Source organism: Budorcas taxicolor, chromosome 5 (genome assembly GCF_023091745.1).
Source record: "Budorcas taxicolor isolate Tak-1 chromosome 5, Takin1.1, whole genome shotgun sequence".
Classification (NCBI taxonomy): domain Eukaryota; kingdom Metazoa; phylum Chordata; class Mammalia; order Artiodactyla; family Bovidae; genus Budorcas; species Budorcas taxicolor.
Genome location: NC_068914.1, coordinates 125909110 through 125929394, shown reverse-complemented (window position 1 = coordinate 125929394; position 20285 = coordinate 125909110). Strand labels below are relative to the sequence as shown.

General features: G+C 37.2%; 1 protein-coding gene across 3 annotated transcripts in view; it reads left to right on the top strand.

Annotated features, from left to right (window-relative positions):
* PPFIBP1 (PPFIA binding protein 1) overlaps nucleotides 1-20285 on the top strand; it is a 199401-nt gene that overhangs the window by 50819 nt on the left and 128297 nt on the right. For all 3 annotated transcript variants that reach the window (XM_052641467.1, XM_052641466.1, XM_052641465.1), the window contains exon 2: nucleotides 16619-16715. The gene's annotated coding sequence lies outside the window, so the exon portion shown is untranslated. The remainder of the gene's footprint in view (nucleotides 1-16618; nucleotides 16716-20285) is intronic.

The window sequence follows — 20285 nt, the reverse complement described above, 5'->3', positions numbered from 1 at the left end:
CATTTAATTGTCACCCCCCATATGATACACACGCATGCACGCACTTTGTTTTCCATTCTCTTCTGCGTTCTGTCACGAGACATCAGAAGCCATAGAGCCATTGTTGACCCCCGTCCTTCATCCCTTGATAAGTCTCCTAAAGCTTCTCTCAGCCTCCTTCTCCCCTCCATTTTCTCTGCTAGTTCACGCCTTTGGAAGCCAGTTGTTGCATCCTGGCTTCCAAATTTGATATTGTTTCCAGAGTGATCATTTAAAAATGAAATTTGACTATGTTTTTCTCCTGCTTTAATGCTTTCTGCAGTTGTCTCTAAAACTTTGTTAGGAAACTGCTGTCACTAAATTTGTGAGCACCTCTTCCAGTCTGTGTATATTTATTATAATTAATATATACATTATTGCATGAATATATTAGATATTATAAACACATAGTGGTAGGAATTAATAGGATATAATGTTTTAAAAGAAATACTCTGTTTTTAAAATTGTTGGCTATTTTTCCTCCCTCTCAATCAATAATAATTTTAGTGAGAATAATGCTTCTTTATTAAAAAAAATCAATTTCTACTTTGTTATACAGTAATTTTAATATCTGTTTCAAAGTTCAGTTTATTTATATAATTATAAAATTTTAAGTTGTCATTATTGAAAAAGTTAATTTAGAAGACATATAGATCCAAATGGGAGGCATGCAGTGACTGCTACTTGTTCATTTTTAATCCATCCGCTCCAGAAAAGTTTGGTTGAAATCAGCCAGTCAGTTGCAGTCTAGTGTAGTATTCTGAGGGGTTAAGACGAGAATCCTGACTTGGCTGTTACTAAATTAGGTACTTTGCTTAATCTGTGTCTTAGTTTTTGTATCTGTGAAATGAGGAAATAATATTCTCTACGTCAGGGACAGATTGAATGATTAACGCTCATCAAGCACTGATGCCTGATCCACAAACAGTGAGCGATCAGTAAGTGGTAGCTGTTATTTTCTTCTTTAATGTTAATGAATTATTTTAAAAAAGAATGGGAATATGCCACAGTTTCCTACTTTTAATAGGGCTTTAAAAAGTAAAACTCTTAATTTTGTACTTTAAGACAAGATTAGATAGATTGTTTCTTTTGATATGTGTAAAATGGTAACTCAAGGCTGCTTAATATACATTTTTGGTTACCATTTTGAATGAAAATTTCCCTATGTTTTAATTTATATTTTTCTCATATGAGATTGGGGCTTAAAATTTTTTCCTTAGAAGTATAAACACTTAAGTAAAGTTGTATTTTATATCATCTGTAGTAGTCATTTCTTTTATCCAATATGGCATTTCTATTAGCATCTGTAATAAGAGGATGCCTATAATGTTATTCCTCCCGTTTGATGGATGAAGAAACTTGAGGCTTACTTAGTTAGGCTAAGTAACTTGACCCAAATCATATAGATGAAAAGTTATGGATATGAAATATTAAAACCCAGGCTGATCTATGCCAAAGTCTACACTTTCAGTCATCATGCTCTGCTCCCTTTGACAGAAATAATATATGATCTTCATTGTAAAATTATATAGATAATCAAAAAGGCAAATAAAACTATATTCATCTGATATTCCACCACTGTTGGCATGTTAGGCTGTGATAGCATATCGCAGAGGAAGAGTGAAGACCTATCACAGACAGACTCTGGGAGTAGGAGAGGGTTTTTTAAAAGAAATAGTTACTTGTTTTTTATTCAGCTGTGTCAGGTCTTAGTTGTGGCATGCAGGATCTCAGTTGTGGCATGCAAACGCTTTGTTGCGGCATGTGGGATCTAGTTTCCTGACCAAGGATCGAACCCGGGTTCCCTGCATTGGAAGCTCGAAGTCTTAGCCACTGAACCACCCACGAGATCCCATAAAAAAACATGTGAACACCTGTCCCTTCATTTGCCATTGTGTGTGTACGTGTGTGTATGTGCACGTGCGTGTGTGAGCTCAGTCACGTCTGACTCTTGACAAACCCAAGTATTGTAGCCTGCCAGGCTCCTCTGTCCATGGAATTTCCCAGGCAAGAGTGAGTTGCAGTTTTCCTCCTCCAGGCAATCTTTCCTACCCAGGGGTCAAAGCTGCATCTCCTACATTGGCAGGCAGATTCTTTACCACTGTACTACCTGGGAAGCCCTTGCCACTATACCCTCCTTCCCATTTCTCTCTAGTGAAAGATACGTGACTGGTAGTAGACTTTTGCAGGGTCAGTGATGAAGAGGAAGAACAAAGTATTGAAAACCATAGACGATTATCCTTCCTGATTGTTTACCCTGTGTACCTGTATGTTTACAAAAATCAATTAATGTCTCATGAAGGTCCTTGGTGTCATTAACCCTTGGTAACCATAGCCCTCTCACCTTGGCTTGCTTAGTGTTCTGTCTAATGGATGTACTTCAGTGTAGCTATTGCTAGATACAGTTAAATTGTTGCTATTTTTCTTAAGATTATAAATAATATTGTGAAAATTAGATACAAAAATTTTTGCTCACTTGTTGAAACAGTTAGTTTAGCTTAGTTAGTATGGAGTGCTGGATCAAAGACTATTACATTTTTAAGGCTTATGATAACCACTGCCAGTTGCCAATATTCCCTAGGAAAAACCATCTCCCAATTTGGCTCCCATTAAAATGGGAAAGAGGAAAGGATAGGAAAAGAAAGGGAACAATATTTTAATGGCATGAAGAAGATGGAAAAGTCAGGGTGTCAGCCTTGGATGGTGTGATTTGAAAGAAGTGGGTTGCCTTTTTGTGGACTGGAACCTCTCATGATAAAGGTAAACTGCATATTGTCCCTTGTATTTGTTTTCTTTTTTATTGAATGTTAGGGGTACATGAGGACTGGAGCACTAAATGTTTTCTCCTATGTCCTTTTTTAGAATTGCTCTGGATTCTCTTTTGAGATTTAGAAAATTTATAGGTCATTGTGTCTTTCTGATTATGGAAGCTGAAAATCAACTAGGTATTTTAACTGGTGTTTTTCTAAAATAATACTAAGCTCCAAGGTGTTATCTTGGTTGACAGGAATTTTAACAGGAGGTGGCAGAGTTGGACTTATCTTAGGTAAAAAACCCTTGGCTTTGGATATACTAGGACACTTTTAATTGAAGGATAATTGCTTTACAGAATTTTGTTGTTTTCTATCAAACCTCAATATGAATCAGCCATAGGTATACATATATTCCCTCCCTCTTGAACCTCCCTCCCATCTCCCTCCCCATTCCATCCCTCTAGGTTGATATAGAGCCCCTGTTTGAGTTGCCTGAGCCATAGAGCAAATTCCTGTTGACTGTCTATTTTACATATGGTAATATAAGTTTCCATGTTACTCTTTCCATACATCTCACCCTCTCCTCCTCTCTCCCCGTGTCTATAAGTCTATCCTCTATGTCTGTTTCTCCATTGCTGATCTGCAAGTAAGTTCTTCAGTACTTTCTTTCTAGATTCCATATATATGTGTGTTATTATACGATATTTATCTTTCTATTTCTGACTTACTTCACTCTGTATAATAGGCTATAGGTTCATCCACCTCATTAGAACTGACTCAGATGGTTTCCTTTTTATGGCTGAGTAATATTCCACTGTGTATATGTACCACAACTTCTTTATCCATTAATATGTCAATGGACATCTAGGTTGCTTCCATGTTCTAGCTGTTGTAAATAGTGCTGCAATGAACAATGGATACATGTGTCTTTTTCAATTTTGTTTTCCTGAGGGTATATGCCTAAGAGTGGGATTTCTGGGTCATATGGTGGTTTTATTACTAGTTTTTTAAGGAATCTCCATACCATCTTCCATAGTGGCTGAATCAACTTACATTCCCACCAGCAGTGCAAGAGCATTCCCTTTTTCTCCACACCCTCTCCAGCATTAATCGTTTGTAGACTTTTTGATGATGGCCATTCTGACCCATGTGAGCTGATTTCTCATTGTAGTTTTGATTTGCATTTCTCTAATAATGAGCGATGTTGAGCATCTTTCATGTGTATGTTAGCCATCTGTATGTCTCCTTTGGAGAAATGTCTGTTTAGGTCTTTTCCCCACTTTTTGATTGGGTTGTTTTTCTGGTATTGAGTTGTATGAGCTGCTTTGTATATTTTGGAAATTAATCCTTTGCCAGTTGTTTCATTTGCTATTTTCTCCCATCCTGAGGGTTGTCTTTTCACCTTGCTTATAGTTTTCTTTGCCATGAAAAAGCTTTTAAGTTTAATCAGGTCCCACTTGTTTACTTTTGTTTTTATTTCCATTACTCTAAGAGGTGGGTCATAGAGGATCTTGCTTTGATTTATGTCATTGAGTGTTCTGCTTATGTTTTCTTCTAAGAGTTTTATAGTTTCTGGTCTTACATTTAGGTCTTTAATCCATTTTGAATTTATCTTTGTGTATGGTGTTAGGAAGTGTTCTAATTTCATTTTTTTAACATGTAGCTGTTCAGTTTTCCCAGTACCACTTACTGAAGAGGCTGTCTTTGCCCCATTGTGTATTCTTGCCTTCTTTGTCAAAAATAAGGTACCCATAGGTGCATGAGTTTATTTCTGGACTTTCTATCTTGTTCCATTGGCCTATATTTCTGTTTTTGTGCCATTACCATACTATCTTGATGAATGTAGCTTTGTAGTGTAATCTGAAGTCAAGAAGGTTGATTCATCCAGCTCCGTTCTTCTTTCTCAATACTGCTTTGGCTATTCAGGGTCTTTTGTGTTTCCACATGAATTGTGAAATTTTTTGTTCTAGTTCTGTAAAAAAAATGCCATTGGTAATTTGATAGGGATTGCATTGAATCTGTAAATTGCATTTGGTATTATAGTCATTTTCACAATATTGATTTTTCCTAATCAGGAACATGGAATAGCTCTCCATCTGTTTATGTCATCTTTGATTTCTTTCATCAGTGTCTTGTAATTTTCTGCATAGAGTTCTTTTGTCTCTTTAGGTAAGTTTATTCCTAGATATTTAATTCTTCTTGTTGCAGTGGTGAATGGGATTGATTCCTTAATTTCTCTTTCTGATTTTTCATTGTTAGTATATAGGAATGCAAGTGATTTCTGTGTATTGATTTAGTATCCTGCAACTTTGCTAAAATGATTAGCTCTAGTAATTTTCTGATACTATCTTTAGGGTTTTCAATGTACAATTTCCTGTCATTACAAACATGGAGAGCTTTACGTCTTCATTCTGATCTGGATTCCTTTTATTTCTTTTTTTCTCTGATTGCTGTAACTAGGGCATCCAGAACTATGTTGAATAATACCGGTGAAAATGGACACCCTTGTCTTGTTCCTGATCTTAGGGGGAATGGTAAAAGAAACTAAAAGTTTTTCACCATTGAGAATAGTGTTTTTGTGGGCTGATCATATATGGCCTTTACTGTGTTGAGGTAGGTTCCTTCTATGCCGTTTTTTTGAAGAGCTTTAATCATAAATGGGTGCTGAATTTTGTCAAAGGCTTTTTTTGCATCTATTATCCTATGGTGTATATCCTTTGCTTTGTTAATATGGTGTATCACATTGGTTGATTTGCATATATTGAAGAATCCTTGCATCCCTGGAATAAACCCAACTTGATGATGGTGTATGAGCTTTTTGATGTGTTGTTGAATTCTGTTTGGTAAAATTTTGTTGAGGATTTTTGCATCTATGTTCATCAGTGATATTGGCCTGTACTTTTCTTTTTTTGTGTTGTCTTTGTCTGCTTTTGGTATCAGGGTGGTGGTGGCCTCATAGAATGAGTTTGGAAGTATTCCTTCCTCTGCAGTTTTTTGAAAGAGTTTTGGAAGGATAGGCATTAGCTCTTTAAATGTTTGATAGAATTCTCCTGTGAAGACTTCTGGTCCTGGGCTTTTGTTTTTTGGGAGATTTTTGATAACAGCTTTGATTTCAGTGCTTGTAATTGGGATGTTCATTAATTTCTATTTCTTCCTGGTTCAGTCTTAGAAGGTTGAACTTTTTAAGGATCTATCCTTTTCTTCCAGGTTATCTGTTTTATTGCCATATAGTTGTTCATAATAGTCTTTTATAATCCTTGGTATTTCTGCATTGTCTGTTGTAACCTCTCCTCTTTCATTTCTAATTTTGTTGATTTGATTCTTCTCTTTTTCTTGATGTGTCTGGCTAAAGGTTTGTCAATTTTGTCTATCTTCTCAAAGAACCAGCTTTTAGTTTTATTAATCTTTATTGTTGTTTCTCTTCTATTTCTTTTTCATTTATTTCTGCTCAGATCTTTATGATTTCCTTCCTTCTGCTAATTTTGGGGTTTTTTTGTTCTTTTTCCAGTTGTTTTAGGTGTAAAGTTGGGTTGTCTATTTCATATTTTTTGTTGTTGTTTCTTGAGGTAGGATTGTTATCGCTATAAACTTCCCTCTTAGAACTGCTTTTGCTGCATCTCATAGGTTTTGAGTTGTTATGTTTTCATTGTCATTTGTTTCTAGGAATTTTTTTATTTCCCTTTTGGTTTCTTCAATAACCTGTTCATTATTTAGAAATGTATAGTTGAATCTCCATGTGTTTGTGTTTTTTTACAGTTTTTTTTTTTTTTGTAATTGATATCTAGTCTCATAGTGTTGTGGTCAGAAAAGATGCTTGATACAATTTCAGTTTTCTTAAATTTACTGAGGTTTGATTTGTGAACCAAGATGTGGTCTGTCCTGGAGAATGTTCCATGTGCACTTGAGAAGAAGGTGTATTCTTCTGCATTTGGATGGAATGTCCTGAAGATATCAATGAGATACATCTTGTCTAATGTATCATTTAAGGATTGTGTTTCCTTATTAATTTTCTGTCTTGATAATCTGTCCATTGGTGTGAGTGGGGTGTTAACGTCTCCTACTATTACTGTGTTACTGTCAATTTCTCCTTTTATGTCTGTTAGTGTTTATCTTATGTGCTGAGGTGCTCCTATGTTGGGTGCATAGATTGCAAATATTGTTGTCTTCCTCTTGGATTGATCCCTTGATCATTACATAGTGTCCTTCCTTATCTCTTATAATATTCTTTATTTTAAGGTCTACTTTGTCTGATACGAGGATTACTATTCCAGCTTTCTTTTGCTTCCCATTTGCATGGAATATATTTTTCCATCCTCTCACTTTCAGTTTTTAGGTCTGAAGTGGGTTTCTTGTAGACAGTATATATATGGGTTTTGTTTTTGTGTCCATTCAGCCAGTCTGTGTCTTTTGGTTGGAGCATTTAATCCACTTACATTTATAGTAATTATTGATATATATGTTCCTATTGCCATTTTCTTAATTGTTTGGGGTTTGTTTTCGTAATCTTTTTCTTCTCTTGTATTTCCTGACTATAGAAGCTCCTTTAACATTTGTTGTAAAGCTGGTTTAGTGGTACTGAATGCTCCAAACTTCTGTGTGTCTGAAAAGCTTTTGATTTCTCTATCAATTTTGAATTTTTAAGTTATATATATATTTAATATATATATTTTATTGAAGTATAGTTGATTTACAGTGTTTCAGGTGCACAGCAAGGTGATTCAGTTATACAAATACACATATATTATTTTTGAAATTATTTTCCATCATAGGTTATTATGAAATATTGCCTATATTTCCCTGTGCTATACAGTACATTTTTATTGCTTGTTGCATATCTGTTTTTAATTAGAAATCTAGCATTCTATTCATACTAAATTAAGCAAATGGAATCAAAATGTCATAATTTTCTTAGGCAAAAATTCATAAGATTTCTAAAATATATGTTATGCATATATATATGTATGTATACAAAGCTTTTCCCTACTTGATAAAGACTTGAGAAAGAACAAGCCAAAAAAAGAGATGGAGAAATTGAAGAATATATATATATATATATATATATATATATATATATATATTCAGTAACTTATGTTTCAGGAGTGTAATTCTCAGGGAGTAGGTCAGTGAAGTCACCAATCCATTTCTTTCTAAACACAGATGATACAGAGATCATGGTCCTAGTCTGGTAAAGCAAACACATCTATTCCTTGTGGGGCAGTTTAATGGGAAGAGTGCCTACTGCTGGGTCAGCAATGAAAGAGTTCATAATGGGCCAACCCACGTTTTAAGAGCTATAATTACCTCACTGGGGTATGTTGGTTCACAGAGTTCTACTGGTGTGATAAAGTGTTATATACCACTGAGCTGGTAATTGTTTTTATTCAAACAATCACTATACACATTTAACAGTAGTTCAGGATATTCTTTCAGGATGTGATGGGATCGAAGTGGTTTGACTTTATATTTTTTGAGTGATATTTTCAGTAGCACATTAAATAAAGATGGATGTGGAAGGATTTGATTCTACAGGATTTCTTGGGTATGGAGGATAGAGTTGTAGGGGTAGTATAGTTGTTTTTCCTACATTTTTGTAAAAGAACATATTTCAGAATATGTATATAATATTTTCCCTCTGAAGACATGACTGACTATAGTCAGCAGTCTGATTTCTACCAGACTACCCCTCTGCTTCAAGAAGTGTGCAAATACAATGAAACAAAGTAAAAGCAAGGTGAAAAGACAGCCTTCAGAATGGGAGAAAATAATAGCAAATGAAACAACTGACAAAGAATTAATCTCTAAAATATACAAGAAGCTCATGTAGTGCAATGCCAGAAAAATAAACAACCCAATCAAAAAGTGGGCCAAAGGACTAAACCGATGTTTCTCCAAAGAAGCCTTCAGAGGGCTAATAAACACAGGAAAAGATGCTCAGCATCACTAATTATCAGAGAAATGCATATCAGAATCATGAGGTACCATTTCACACTGGTCAGAATGGCTGCCATTAAAAAGTCTACAAACAATAAATGCTGGAGAGAGTGTGGAGTAAAGGGAACCCTCTTATACTGTTGGTGGGAATGTAAACTAGCATAGCCACTATGGAGAACAGTGTGGAGATTTTTTTAAAAACTGGAAATAGAACTGCCTTATGACCCAGCAATCCCACTGCTGGGCATACTCACTGAGGAAACCAGAACTGAAAGAGACACATGTACCCCAGTGTTCATTATAGCACTGTTTACAATACTTAGGACATGGAAGCATCCTAGATGTCCATCAGCAGACAAATGGATAAGCAAATTGTGGTACATATATACAATGGAATATTATTCAGCTATTAAAAACGCTTTTGAGTCAGTTCTAATGAGGTGGATGAAACTGGAGCCTATTATACAGAGTGAAGTAAGTCAGAAAGAGAAACACCAATATAATATATTAATGCATATATATGGAATTTAGAAAGATGGTAATGACGACCCTATATGCAAGACAGAAAAAGAGACACAGATGTAGAGAACAGACATTTGGACTATGTGGAAGAGGCAAAGGTGGGATGATTTGAGAGAATAGCATTGAAACATGTGTATTACCATATGTAAAATAGATGACCAGTGCAAGTTCGATGCATGAAGCAGGGTGCTCAAAGCTGGTGCTCTGGGACAACCCAGGGGAATGGGGTGAGGAGGGAGGTGGGAGGGGGGTTCAGGATGGGGGGACACATGTACACCCATGGCTGATTCATGTTGACGTATGGCAAAAAGCAGCACAATATTGTCAATAATTAGCCTCCAATTAGAATAAATTAATTAAAAATAAAAGAATTGTGCAAATAATTGGAACATCTACTCTAAAATTCTTGCCCCCAATTGAAATGGAACCCCCTGTTTAAATATATTAGGTACATTTTACATTATAGCTCATAATGTTTTTCATATGGAATTTTAATATATAAGATTTTCACTGTGGTCCATGATATTTGTTATTAAAAAAATGAAGTTTAAATATTTGTCACAAAGGAAAATTGGTGTGTTTGGAAGCTGAGCTGTATTCATTCTCTCATCCCCACCCCCTGCCTTATACAATTGCATAACACATGCAATTGTATATAGATTTATTTTTATATAAAACTTCATGGTGGACTTTCATCACTTCGATCAGTTCAGTAAAAGTGTTCAAAGAATAACAACTTTTGAATTCTGAAATTGCTTAGAATTTTTGAATTAGAATCTTTCTGTGGGAAGTAAAAAATATTTGCCAATACTGGAAAAACTGGGCGTAAAACTTTAGAATGAGATAAACAGCAAGCCATTACTAAACACTACAAATATGATTGTGAAGCAACATGTTAATTTAAAAACATGTGGCCCTTATTTGATGTAACATGTCAGTAGATATTGTGACTACTACAGTTTTAGAACCTCAAGGGAAATTTGACTGTATTAAATTTGATATTGGCATGGAGAAAGTGAGTTCATTGAGGACTTTGGGACATCAGAGATTATCAGATTATTCATTCACCTGGTATTTAGAGCATAGTGCTTAGTACTGTGAGAAGACACAAAAAATTGTACACTTAATCTTTTTAACACTGAAAAGATTAGTTTGAAGCTTTTTGTCCAACTTTAGATTTGTGAATCAACTCTAACATGTAATTTCTTCAACTCTTTAGTATCTGTTTATTTTTTGGCCAAGAGTCATCACTTTGTTGTACTGCTTCACTTGATCTTTACTTCTATTAGTAGCCCTAAGCGATGAGCTTTTTGACCATCCCCCAAAGAAATGTTTTCAGTCTGTTCATCTGAGTTACTGGATAGCCTGGAAACAAAACCATGTTGGAATACAGATGTTTATGATTGGCTGGGCCCCATGTAACTAGCCAAACAGCCCAAGCTTGTAATTTACATTTGCTTCTCAGCTCAACTAGCCTTACTCATCAGGGACCTTGCTCCTAAAATTTAAAAATGCCAAGAGTCTCTTTTAAAGAATCTATTCTTTGACAACAAAGTCTTACTGAGGAGGCAAAACAGGGATATTTAAACAGTGGAAATCAATGATCATTAGATGCCCAAATGAATGCATGGGTTGAAACATGAAATGGCAGTGAGAGATGGGAAGACGACGTGGGGGCATAATATGAAAGCCTTTATTATTTGAACAAGACATGAGGACTGGCTACAAATATGATTTTGAGCATGGTTAGGCATCCACCTGATTTATTTGATTGTAATTCTTACACACCCTATTTCTGGTCAAAGGGAGCCAGGATTTTGGACCCAGGGCTCTCTGACTTTAAAGTTTATGATGTACACCTTTATCCTATATGGTGACTCCTACAACTTTTTATACTCAACTAGTCTATAATGAAGGACTAACCGCTGAAGCTCCAATACTTTGGCCACATGATGGAAAGAGCCTACTTTTCCTACATCAGGAAAAGACCCTGATGTTGGGAAAGATTGAAGGCAGGAGGAGAAGGGGGAGACAGAGGATGAAGGTGGTTGGATGGCATCATCAACCCAATGGACATGAGTTTGAGCAAACTCCAGGAGATACTGAAAAACAGAGAAGACTGACATGCTGCAGTCCATGGGGTTGCAGAGTCGGACACGACTGAGCGACTGAACAACAACAATGCCTCCTTCAAGGTCCACACAGTGATGGCCTTTCCCTAAAGTCTTTTTAGATCGCCTGATCTGGGTCCTGTACCACTTTGAACCTTCAATATACAGCTTTAGTTTAGTCTTTTATGTACTCGTTTCCCCTCCTGGATTGTGAAGATCCAACCTTCATGGGAAATACAAATTATATCCCATAATATTCAGTACAGAGATTTGGCCTGTACCTTGGATGTGAGAGTTGGCAGTAGAAGAGGAAAAAAAGGTAGTATGAAGTGAGTATTGCCTTAGAAGCAGGAGTAGGTAGGATGAAGCCGAAGTTGACATGAAAGAGAAAAGACCATCCAGGTTACATTAAAGACCAAAAACAGAGTGAGATTGGAAAAGTAGGTGAAGGATAAAATGAGGATTTGGACTTTACTCTGCAGACGTGGGAACCAATGAAAAACTAGCTTGATTAAGAAGATGACTAAGACCATCTCTAAGTGTGAAATTGATGATGAGTAATTTAGCAGTATATTTTCCCCTTATTTTATTTGGATCATGTCAACCTATCAATCAGTACAAAAGAGCACTGGGTCATATTTTAGGTGACACATTTCCCTAGATTTCCTGGAGATTTTCTGAAAGTGTTAGATAACTCATGAAGGGAACGTCTTCCTGAGTCATGTGATGGTGGTAATCTGGATAGCGCTGTCTTGCTGCCAGTGTGAAAAGTAGTCATACCAAAGTTCCTGTTAACGCTCCCTCAGCCTTTTCCCAAATGGAAAAGAGGTGGAGGATAAGATGGGATGGGAACAAATTTGGAAGATTCAGGATGCGCTCTGAAAGTGAAAGTGTTAGCCGCTCGGTCCTGTCCAACTCTCTGCACCCCCATGGACTGTAACCCACCAGGCTCCTCTGTCCTTGGAATTTTCCAGGCAAGAATACTGCAGTGGGTTGCCATTTCTTTTGCCAGGGCATCTTCCGGACCCAGGGGTTCAAACCCGGTCTCCTACATTGGCAGGCAGATTCTTTACCATTTGAGCCTCCAGGGAAGCCCTAGGATCCCTCTGGTAAATCTGTCCTGAAGGCTTTCTAAAGGGCCTAAACTACCTGGAGAGGCCTTGTTTACCAAAGGAAAGATAGACGTTGGTCAGTTCATTTGATTCCTTCATTACTCATGGTAAATAATAAAGAGTATTGTAACTTTTATATTCCCAGTATGCCAAGGTTAGCAAATCAGAAAGGTCTCTAAGTGTCTATGGCTGTGCATGTATATTGTATTTTAGGTATCTTATCCTAAACCATACAGGGTATACTTCACTGTACTCGCCTAATATTTCTAACTAACAAACAATTTGAGATTTCCTTTTATTATCTATGACTTTCATGAAATTAAATTATTATCAATAGAGCACAGAGATTAATTATACCAGTTCAGGACCCGTGTTGCCTGAGTTGTGATCCCAGTTTCTCCACTTAACAGCAATATAATCTTTTGTAAGTTATTTAACCCCTTTCCCTCAATTTCCTCATCCGTTTGATGGGGATAATAATTTGCTTCTCTCTGTCTTTGCCAGAATTAAGTGAATGAATTTATTGTTCATTTATTAAAAGTAAAATTGTTAGAATAGTATCTGGTACACAAGTTATCAATACATATGACTTCTTATTGTGTTGTAAATGAGGGAAAGCAGCTAAAGGTGAAGTGACTCAGGTAGTTACCGAATAAGATTACTACACTAGATTGTTGTTGTTTAGTCACTCAGTTGTGTCCAGCTCTTTGCAACCCCATGGACTGTAGCCTGCCAGGCTCCTCTGTGATGGAGTTTGACCCAGTGATTGAACCCTGGTCTCCTATATTGCAGGCAGACTCTTTACCATCTGAACCAGCTGGGAAGCCCCACTCTAGGATTAGTGTTTCTCATTTCAGGATTTAGTCCACAGAAATAGCTGTTTCCTAGACCAAAGGTCGGGAAACTTTTCCTCAAAGGGCCAGATCAGATAGCAAATATTTTATACTCTGTAGACCTTACTGTCTCTGTTGCATCTTCTCAACACTGTCATTGTGTTCTGCAAAAGCAGCCACAGACAATATGTAAACTAATGGGCTTGACTGTGTTCCAATAAAATTTTATAAAAACAGATGGCAGACCACATTGTCCTGCATACAGACTCCTCCTTTAGATGCTTGTCTAACATGAATAGAGCTTCAAATTCCATTTAAAGTATGAAATATGGCATTATTATAATAAGCAGTAACTTCCCTTCCTAACTCCTAGAGAATTCCATGGACCGTACAGTCCATGGGGTCACAAAGAGTTGGACACGACTGAGTGAATTTCACACTTTCACTTCCCTTCCTAATGAATATTCGTCTGACATGTTACTTTCCGTTATGATGGTCATGCTTTACAACATCAAAGGGGTTTAGAAGATAAGCAGTAGTGGTAAATGTGTTTTCCATCTCAAAGGGATATACGGAAGTCATTTATTTAGTGGTTTGGAGAATTTTCTTGGTATTTGAAATCTGAGATTTGGGCAGGATGTTAAGGGTTCATGTTATTAAATGCATGCAAATATACTGGGTTTTGCGCTTTTTTTTGGGTAATCTCTGAAAAGGAAAGGTTTGTGAGTCATATAAAAAGTTGTTTGTAATTATCCTTGTCATTACACTAAGGGTTTTTCTGCTAGGAATGTAGTTTGCATGGGTTTCGATTTTTTGATGGCTTAACTTTTCAGTTTAATAATGTGTTCTTGTTTTTAAATTAAACTTGTCAGTCAGCCTCTTTGTGAGCAGCTGACTGTGTTGGTTAGTTTGTATTTATAGTTACTCTGTTGCTGAGGAAATGACTAAAATCTCTTGAATTTGGTCAAAACTGCATCACAAAGGGTATCTTTGACTTACTTAAACAAGGCTCATGATGGAAACTCAAAAAATCTCATAGTTCATGTTTATAAATGTTATTATGTATTCAGTCCTGGTTGGGCCAATAGTCAGAGTTCTGTGCTGAGGGAAGGCTTGAATGTTCCCAGTGCTTCTTATTAATAGTTAACATGAATTCCTCTGGAGCAAGTTCAGGCAGCACTTTCTTATGTAATACCCTTGTAAAAAATCGTTTTCTAATTTTACATGTGACTTTGAGGTGAGTCTTATAGAACATAGCTAGGTCTTCTTCTTCTCCTTAAATTGTTTCACTCTTTTTCCTCCTTCTTTATTCCTGTTCAGGTAGTCCTGACATGTAAAGCATCTAAACCTTGTACATGTAATTTCTAACAAAGACCACCCCCCCACTGCAGGTCTCCCCACCTCTGCAATATCCACGAGTCCTCCACAGCCTAGCTTCATGCCCTCACCGTGAATCAGTCGTCATAGCAGTGGAGGGGGCCCGCATTCTGCTCTTTGTTCAGGGCACTGGGTGGGAAGGAAGGGCAGGCCTGGCTTTGGTCGGCTCAGACACAGGCTGACCTGTGCTCTGGGACCCAGGCTGGAACCCAGGTTTTCCCATAATGGGCTCTGTTAGAGATGGTGGTTGGGATTTGTGTGATTATGCTTCTAATCAGCAGTGTTATGAGCTCATTGGGATTTCTGCCCTAGCTTTTAACACAATCCCTATTTAGTTTGAACCCTTCTGTAAGCAGCTCAAGAAACCAATTCTCCAACTTAAATCTTGGATCAAAGTATAAAACAGTTAAAAGTGCAATTACTCTGCCCGCTACCACACATCTATTCATCTCTGCCTCTGTTCTTAGAAACACCTATTGGGTAGGGTTCCCAGACACTCACTTTAAAAACTGCTGATGAAGATTCCTGTTTACTTTTGGAGCACACAGTAGTCTTTAAATCAGGTTTGCTTATGTATGCATCATTAATTGCTTAAAATTTACCTGGATTGGTGTGTATGTGTGAGTCATATATGAAATCAGCTTTTGAGGAGGTTGAATGGACAGAAGCTTACCTGAGCTGAGAAGTTCCTTCAAGACAGCCTCTATCCACCATTCATGCCTAAATTCCATTGCATTTTATTTCAGTGTTAAGCTCCTGCCTCTTCTGAAGCTCTTTGTTTGTTTGTTTAATGAAAATGTTCTCAAGATCCATATCCATTAAGGTGTTGGACTCTTTGAGCTGATCCTATTGCTTCTGTGTTTAATTAAGCATGTGAGGTCACTGGCTCCTCAAAAGGACAGAGAGAAGGACACAGCTAAACTCCTACTTCATAATTTTGTCTAGAACTGGTCCTGATCATATGTACATTTGAAAAGCACATGTGAGATCATGCCTCTAGCATTTGACATGGAGACACTCAACTTTCTCATTTGGATGGAAGTAGTTATGAGATATTGGGACATTTACTATTCCTCAGTATTCCTTCACGACCAGAATATATGATACTACTGTAATGGTGAGGATATTCATGCCCAAATATATAGTACTGGGAATTTTTTGGTAAGTATATGCTATTTAAAAGAAATATGGGAATCAGAATCACAAGTCTAAAAAACAGTATGTTTCTACATACTGTTTATGTATTATTCTTGTTGGATAAGAAAATAATAAGTTCCTTCCTTTTTTTAAACCTTAACAACTAAGCATTGGTGAACTATGATTAATTCATTTACTCTGGAAACATAAAGCACCTAACCTATTCCAGATACTTTGTGATATAAAAACTAATGATGGTAGTTTTCGCTGAAATTCAGGTTTCAGGGAATATATGAAGTTGTGGCCAGTAACTGAGGAAGTAAGGAAGAATGAATGCTGGAAGGGGGGAAGGGAGAAAAGGAAGGGAGAGGAAAGAACAGTGGAAGGATAGGTGGAAGGAAATTAGTTAAATCTGTTGGTCCTTAACACATTTTATTGTTGTATTCATTTTTAATTTTTATTTAATTTAAAATGTATCTATTTGACTGCACTGGATCTTAGTCGTAGCACACGGATTCTTTGATCTCCATAGTGGCGTGCAGGATCTTCAGTTGCAGCATGAGAACTCTTGTTTGCAGCCTGTGGAATCTAGTTCTCTGATCAGGGATCAAACCCAGATCCCCTGCATTGGGAACACAGAGACTTAGCCACTGGACCACCAGGGAAGTCCCACATTTTTTTGTTTTTTTTTTTAATTGCACACATGTTATCTAGTTTGATGTTCTTTGCTTATATAATAATTCACCATCTATAAGGTCTTTTTATGGTGTGTCATAGTTTGAAGTTGGTTTTAATTTATTTCCTTTGTATTTGTTTCTTTTCAGTATAAAAAGAACTTCATGGATCAGATTGCTAACAAGTACATGGAAGATTTGAAGAGCTGAAGAAAAAAAATTCACTGTTCAACTTGTTTTTTAAAATGTAAGTAAACTCTGCTCACTGTTATTCATTTGTGTCATCTTCATAGCCTGCAATGACCTTTCTGTACTCAGTGTGTAAATTTTTTTCCCAGTAGTAAAGCTGCTCATCTGCATGGTCTGCTCATAAAGTCTACAATAATTTATGACCCATTCCTCTCCTTAAAAATTTTTTAAATTCTAAAAGTAATATGACTAACATAGGTGGTTGTAGAACTTAGTCACGTTGTGACAGTCAGTGAGTAAATCTTTCTTTGGCATCAAGAGGGAACATAGACCTGGCAGCACATAGAAAGCACCGCCCTTTTCGCAAATCCTCTGTTGCTCCTTACCCTACAGGTTCTTTTAGTGAACCATGTAAGTCAGTGAGAATTATTGGTCAACCTGTTAATGAAGCCATAGACTTAGAGAAGTGAGGTGTTCCCAATATAAGCTTATTTATCTTTTCCTCCTTGTTTCTATTGCTCTGTAATAGTAGTGATACTTAGCTATGTATTGAACTTCTATTAAAAGACAAGCACTCGACTGATTCAATTCAATCAGTGTTCATTCAGCAAATGCTTTTTCTGAGTGCTTGTCATGTGCCAGGCACTGCTCTGACACCATCACCTTGTGCTACACTTGGGGCAGCCTTGCAAAGTAGGAGCCCATATTTTAGTGATGGTGATCCAGGTGAGTATACTGAGGTTCAGAGAGAGGTAAGGAGGCTACAGACGATCACACAGCTAGGAAGGGGAGGAACCTAGAGTGAACACCATGCTGTCTGACTTTGCTCATTTGCCATTTTCTAAATAATGTTGAAATCCTCAACCTGGCTCAGTTGTTGAGTTGAACTCCAGGTTCAGAATGGAACCTTCTGGGTTGTGTTCTTAATAGGAATGTGGTCGTGATTCTTCTAAACCTTGGCTATAGTCTCAATAAGAAAGGAAGTTAGAGAAACATCTTCCCAAGTGTGAGAGGTACTTTTGGTATCTGGAAGGGGAGTTAAGAGATCTAATGTCTAGACTGACCCTTACCTGAATTTCTGTGTGTCTTTGGGTTACTTAACATCCTCGGAAAACAGTTACTATTATGCCTGTTAAGGAGAGCAGACCAGATGTTCTCCAGGGTCTCTTTCAGTAGGCTTTTTATTGAAGTAGCTTATACACAGAACAAAGTACGCAAATTGTAAGTGTTTGGCTTGATGGAATGATTGTTACAAAGTGCACACATCTGTGTAACCAGTGCAAGAAAACAGAAAATTACCAGCCCCTCCAACTCTCCTCCCCTAATGCTCCCATGAGTAACCAATTTCCTGATTTCTAATGCCGTTGATACAATTTTGCCTATTTTTATCATTTATATAAATAGAATCATATAGTTTATATTCTTTTGTGTCTGGCTTATTGTGCTTATTATGTTTGTGAAATTCCTGTATGATATTGTATATAGTTAATTTATTTCATTCTCCGTAACTATCATGGTATTCAGTTGTACATGTATTTTATAGTTGCTGGCTATTTCAGTAGCTTCCAGTTTGAATGTATTACAAATAGTGCTCTTTTTGGTCAGGGACTAAATTCAAGCAATTTGAATTCAGCAGCCCCGTGGAGTGATGTTGAAGTATGCGTCTTTGAAAGCAGATAAGTGGATTTTAGGAAGGCAGGTGATGTGTCTGCTTCAGCATGATGTTCTGAATGTTGCTGGTCAGGAATTTGGAATCCTCTTGAGGGTGTGGCTGGGCAGAAACCCTCTATGATAAGTGTGTGATGATGTAAGGTTTGCTCTCCTGGCAGTGGAGGGCTTTGATTCGTTTCAGGAAGGTACGATACAGCAGAGAAGTCAGATCCAGAAGACAAATGTGTCTGGGCTGCCCTAGAAATGATTAGGATATGTCACCCGCCAGATCAAGAATCTGGAAAAGTGATAACCCAGGGGAAGAACCAACTTATGAGACCTAAAGAGTCTAGGAAATGAACAGAGAAATAAAAATTGATTTCAGCAGGCAGGTGGGAGCTCTCAAAGCATTTTTAAACAAATTTATTAAGTCTGATGAAACTCTTGGTCTCTCAGTTATGTCCAACTCTTTGCAACCCCATGGACTGCAGTCCACCAGGCTCCTCTGTTCATGGGATTCTCCAGGCAAGAATACTGAAGTGAGTAGCCACCCCTTTCTCCAGGGAATCTTCCTGACCCACGGATTGAACCTGGGTCTCCTGCATTGCACGCAGATTCTTTACTGTCTGAGCCACAAGGGAAGCCCTTGTTAAGTCTAACTCCTGTTTTAAGGAAGCTTTGAAAAACCAGTCCCTAAAGTATGAATCTTGAGTCAAGAATGAACTTAATGAAATTACCAAACTAAGAACAAGTGTATTTTTCAAGTAAATACAGGATGTGAGTGTGTGGGCTTTGCCGGGAGACTGTTTTGTGTCAGATCACAGCTCACTTTCTTTCCCTGTAATCTTTCCCACCAGCTTCCTGATCTGTAAAATGGGGATATTGACACACCCACCTTGTAGATTTCCTGTGACAGGATACTTCCATAGTGCCAGGAGTGTGCTGGGTGCATTGCACTGGCACTAAGAATGATAGCCATTATTCTTACTATTTGTCTGATTTTTACTGTGATATTACGTGTTTGACTGCATCAGATACTTGGTAGAAGCTTTCAGATTATTTTTTTAAAGTATGAGATTAATATAGTTTTTTTTTTTAAGTGTGGAGAACATTAACAAAAATATTTTCCGACTTGCCTCACCTTAAACTGAAACTCAGAGGAAAGCTGAAGGGAAACACTGTCTGTGTGTCCTTGGCAGGTCCCTCCCCAGCGTGAGTCAGTAAAGACACTTCTGGTTGTTGCAACTGCTTTACTTGGTTGTTTCAAGAAGAGACCAGACGAGCTAAGATTCACAAGAGAGCTGGGTCATTTTGCACAAAGGAAAATCATGATTTTATTTATTTCACTGTCAACTTGTATCAGGCATTTTGCAAGTAAGTGTATGTATGTAGCAGGGAGCTTTAGTGAGAGGCTCTGTGGGTGATTCACTGCAGACTGCAGCTGGTATAGGGTGTCGATTCCAACTGACTGTGGCTAGTGACGTCTTTCCACCTGTTGGTAAATTCTGGACTAACTTTTGGGGCGTCTGTTGTAGATTAAACATAATTTTGCCCTCAGTGAGATTATGATCTCACAAATGAATATTTGTTCTATGAAGGAAACTTTTAGAGTGAGTTGAGTCTAAGACAACATTTGACCCAAGACTCTGAAATTCTAGTTCTGACTTCTCTATAGATGATCTGTGGGACTTCAGGTATAGCATTAATCCTGGGTCTTAGTTTTCTCATCTGTAAAATTAGAAAGTTAGACTTTGAGGCAAAGGAGGATTCTGTGAATCTCTAAAGTTAATAGTATCTAGTTTGGGGTGTAGTTTTATTTTTCTAAAAGCTGTATTCTTTCATGGGTTTTCCCAAGTCAGAAGGTCTTATGACAGCAGATTTTGGCACTTAACAATAGTAGAGGAAGGAACAGTTTTAAGATATGACCTAAGTTCACGAAACAGTTAATGTCCACTGCAGATAAAAAACAAATGACCTG